Genomic DNA, 5,415 nt, shown 5'->3' with positions numbered 1-5,415 from the left:
TCTTCATGTGTGTCCTGGCAATTCACCAGTCGTCCAGTGAATCTTACCAGAGCTTTTGTTGAGGCCCAAGTTACAGCATAGGGAGAGGAATGAGCCCTCCTCTGGCATGGGGATGTCACTTGATCTCCAAAGGTATGGAGATCCCTTTGTTGTCCAACTTTCAAGTTTTTCACCACTAGAATGCTTTATATTTCTGTATGCCCCTGGACTCTGGCTGTCAGATCCAGCTGGGCATTTTGATTTAACTGTTTCTCACTCTCAGTAAGGTGAGGGAGAATGTTCCTTTCAGGGGATGTCAAGAGGCAGTGTGACAGAGGCTGTGTCTTGAACCTCACGTTCCATTGACTGCCCTTTAGACAAACCACCTTTTGGTCAATATTCCCTCAATTATATTTGATATACCAGCCTATTCTCCTTAATTAAAATGTTGGCAGGCAATCATCTTGTCAATTTATGCCAAGGCTTTTTACTTAAATAATCTCCATGTTTTACAATTTCCCATTTTGAATAGTAAAAGGATAATTTCATAAACTCTCTGAAAGACAATCTCTTGTAAACACAAATTTTATCTCCTTCATAATCTTTTTGAATCTCTGAATTTGTGTGGAACAAAGACTACATCGCTCAAGTAGGCTGTTTTAATTTATTAATAAAAACAATACAGTTGTGAAAGCCATTTGCAGGAAATTGATATGAAATAGATGTTAGTGTGGCATGAGCATCAGTTTGCTACATTAGGAACAGTGAACATAGAAAATCAACATTATTTATAGACTTACTAGTACTGTAGAATCTGAGTGAGGAACATTATAAAGAAGTAGACCAAGGTCCCTGCATTTACATTTAACCTTTGATTGTCTAGTATGTAAGTCACATTATATTGTTTACTACACATAGTACTTATATATATTTATATATCACTGATATAAAAGCAAACTGGTCACTGATGTAAAAAACTGAACAGCGCCTTCACTGTATAAAGAACTCGGTAACTGAATTTCTTCAGCCCATCCTACATCCTCTTCTCACTTCTTGGGTATTTTCTTTTGTAACTTTCATCAGAGAATAGGTTGGGAATTAAAAGAAGATGAAATTGGATGAAGCTTATTAGAATGCTTTGCAGCACATTGCGCAGGGAAATATTGGCAGCAAGTTTGAACACGGGTAAAATGAGTACAAGAATGATGAGTACCTCTTCTAATTCCAAGACAGCTTTCTTATTAGCATGGATTATGGAGATGCAGCTGCATGGTGGGCAGAGACTGATATGTCATAGCTTGGAGACATTCCAAGAGAGCTAGGTCTTCAATGGGTCAGGTCAGATGTTCTCAGCCTGTAGATGTCAACTCTAAGGACATGTCCAAGTGGCAGCCATTTCCCCATCTACTTAGCATGACCCAGACCTTGGTTGTCAGGGGCTTCTAGCCTATGATAATAATCTTTCAGTCTTTATTTATTCAGTTCATCCTGAATGCCACTGGGACATCAAACTCTAAACCATCCCTTGATTCTCAATTTTGAGGTTTATTCACCAGGCTAGGTTGCTGTGGAACACTGTCCTAGGTGAAAATATAAAAATTTGCCTTTATTATGTGCTCCAGTGTAAATAACTACCCCCCCATCACTAGATAATAACAGCTGGTTCCTTTGAATTGAATCCTAGAAATAAAATTAGAGTGGTTTGTGTCCCTGAATCTAGCAGAAGCACTTTAGCAACAGCCAGCATGCTTATGGGAAGAGAGAAGAGTAGGAGCTGTGTTCTCTTTACCTCATCTTAACTAAATAAACCACACTGTAGTAGCAGGCTTTCCTTCAAACCTTGGTTCAATAGACACTTATTCTCTCTTCCTTTGTTCATTCTCCCTTGCACATCATCTCAGTGAGATGGCATATATCAGAGATGAGAGTTCTGCTTCTGCTTTAACATCTTAGACAAGTTAACTGAAGAATGGATTTTTAGATTGACTGTCATCTCACTAACCATACCTACCTCCAAGTTAAACAATGTCTGCTTTGCTTTGAACTAGAGCTGGTAGTCTAGATAGAGTTAATGCTCATTAGCAGGCTGCAGAGGCCCGCCCCCCTGGATCTTCTTTTGCCAGATAGTGTGATGTCACGCCTTACCTCCTCTGATAGAATCTGGAAAGAGGCCGAGACTACAGGTCTGGGAGAGGGACATGCACCAGGAAACAGCCCTATTGTCCCTTCACTTGGTAACAGTCTCACATACAGCAACACCTTCAGCTCCCAGGATAAAAGCAGGTGTTTTGCTTTAATTAAGGCCAACAAAGACTTTTCTGTTCTCAATAGGCTTATATTTTTAGACACTAGGTAAGGAGGAAGAGAACATTATTCCATTCTGTGCATAAAAATAAAGATTCAGCATGAACTGCGTAATTAAGAACTGAAAGGGGGAAAATGCAATTCAATTAAAACTGACAGAATAATACAAGGAATCAATGGCTTTATTTGGTGTTTAATGATGATACTGTTTTCACTTCATTATACATGAGTCATAACCAGCTTTGCCTTAGTTTAATTGTATTCCTTACAGAGTAAACTGGAGTATGCAATTTGCAGTAGACTCATCAATTAAGAAGAGGCTTATTTAAGATTATCATAAATTGATCCCTGAAACTAAAATCAAATTTTTCCCATTTCAATATATTAATTTATTGGAATAATGGACAGTGTTAGGCATAGGCAGGGAGAGACATTGGTGGCAGGAGGTGAAGAGAAGTGTACAAAGGCCAAAGACTGATTTACATTAAAAAATGAGAGTAGTATGATTCCAGTGGCAGAAATGATATGGAAATGCATTTTTGATCCACTGAACTGAAAAAAAAAAACATGATGGTATTTTAGGCTGGAGAGGAAATGCTAGATTGAGCTGCCTATGTAAAATGAATCATGGAATTGGCATAAAATCAAGTGAAACAGAAATATATCATTTCTATATGTGGCCTTATGGCTATTGGGTTTTAAAATTGGGAATGAAACCAAGGAAAGCATAAAGAAGAGTTAAGTGTTGGAAGTTTGGCTACGTGAGTACTTTGTGGAATTAATGTTGTAATATAGACTGTTGTACTATTGGGCACATTCATTACAGTAAACTTCTTGGGTATTCTACTCAATAGAGTATGTACTGTTTGCCAATTGCTCTGTGAATCCCAACATAAATTAGCAGTAAATACTAAATTACTACAGGGCTGTGGATGTGGCTCAAGCGGTAGCGTGCTCCTCTGGTGTGCGTGCGGCCCGAGTTCGATCCTCAGCACCACATACAAACAAAGATGTTGTGTCCGCCAATAACTAAAAAATAAAATATTAAAATTCTAAAAAAAAAATACTAAATTACTACAGCCTTAGGATCTTACAGGTTGTTCATAGTAAAATGTGTCTACTTTATGTCTTATTGCATTAGTAATGTGGTTAAATGTTTCCTCTTTCCCAAGCTTGACTAAATTTCTAGTGTACTATATAAACATACAAAGAGATTGTCATGCACCCATGATAACCATGCTCCTCAAGAGCTTTTAATAGATTTGTTTGGGGAATACTAATTTTTCCCCTCATTATGGGATCAAGGAGACCTGCTTAACTGGCCATCTAAGACTTTCTTATATAGGCTGGATCTTCCCTTAGTAAACACTTTTTTTTTTTTTTTTGTACTCGGGAATGAAACCCAGGAGTGTTTTACCATTGGGCTACATCCTCATTCCTTAAAAATTTTATTTTTTAAAAAATTTTGAGAGAGGGTCTCCTTAAATAACTGAGTCTGGCCTTAAACTTGGCGATGCTCCTGCCTCAGCCTCCCAAATTGCTGGGATTACAGGCATGCACCACTGTGCTTCACTGTATATACATCCATCTGACTCTTTTCTGTTTTCTAGTATCAGGGTAACCTGACTGGGCCATCCTAGATCAGCTCTCTTTGCCAGTGATTCTTTTATGGCAACCTATACTGGATAGAGAGAAAACAACAAGACAAAAAGAAAAAAAATGTTTTTAAGAGTCTTCAAGACTATAAATAAAATAAGAAAGCTATACTCTGTAGATGTGGTTGATAATCTTAAATTTATAATGACACATCTATAACAGTCATTTTTATATCATCTTAAACACTTTAGATGTTCCTTTTGATTTTTGTTTTTAGACATTGAAAAAATATAAGCATTTGAATAGACATAAGCATTGATGGGAAGGTTTTTCAGATATTTACTTGAATTACCTCTTAAACAGTTTATTTAAAGTAGATCATCAAGATCAGATATATGGGTAAATATGTACATATATTAATTTCACACATAATTTTAAGAAAGCTAGAATTAAATTGCCATTACTCTTTCAAGTTCCAAGATTATTATTGGCAAACTGTACCATTTTCTTGGATGATTAAAAATAAGAACTATTATTTATAAAGCAGATAAAGCTATAAAATTATAGTAAATAAGATGTACTACATATGATTTGTATCCTAGTAGTGAAAAATGGACCCTGACTCATTCCAACTCTCTTATTCATTATAGTCTGTAAATAGCATAGTTCAATTGCTAGACAGTCACATAGATGTAGGAATGTAGTTAGTTGCTATGGAGCAATATGTTATGCTGCCCATTTTAGTATTCCTGCAAATGACCTTGATCTTGCTGTACTGTGTGTTAGTTAGCAGAACAACCGAGTCACAGATGGAAAACCTGTATTTGTTTGGAGTTGTAGTATTCACTGGTATATTCCAGATGCCTCCACATGAGAATGCCTCCACATGAAGCAGGTAGGAATTTCAGTCTCTCCTCGATGATTTAGGCATTATACTAAATGCTAGGTATTTTGTTTAATAAACACTTCATAGCACTGACTACGTACCAGTCACTGACTCATGTACTTCCATAATCATTCTGTAAGGTATATTTCCCTCCTTTCACAGATGAGTGAAACCAAGTCACAGAGAAGTTGAGGAAATTTGCCCAGGGTCACATGGACAGTAAGTGGCAGAGCTTAGATCAGAACCCAGGCCAACTAGCTCCAAAGTCCATTCTCTTAACCACAAGATAGGGTCAGGAGGAGGGGGCTGGGGTTGTGGCTCAGTGGTAGAACGCTCGCCTACCACGTGCAAGGCCCTGGGCTTGACCCTCAGCACCACATAAAAATAAATGAATAAATAAAAATCAAGGTATTGTGTCCAACTACAACTAAAAAATAAAATTAAAAAAAAGTTAAAAAAAAGACAGTCTCTGTCTTCCTGCAGTTTATAGTCCAGAAGGGATGCAGACAATACACAGATAAACAAAAGAGAAACAAAATAATTATGAGCTGGGCTGTGATAGTGCTAGGAAAGGAGTAAATTCTGCCTGGGGTGATCATTCAAGCTGAGGCAGGAAGGATGAGATAGAACCAGCCAGGAGCAGGGCTGAA

The sequence above is a fragment of the Marmota monax genome, unplaced genomic scaffold (genome assembly GCF_021218885.2).
Source record: "Marmota monax isolate L192 unplaced genomic scaffold, Marmota_monax_Labrador192_F-V1.1 WCK01_AAM20220418_F8-fsc00201, whole genome shotgun sequence".
NCBI lineage: Eukaryota > Metazoa > Chordata > Mammalia > Rodentia > Sciuridae > Marmota > Marmota monax.
The sequence above is the reverse complement of the archived record's forward strand: the minus strand, read 5'-3'. Positions refer to the sequence as shown.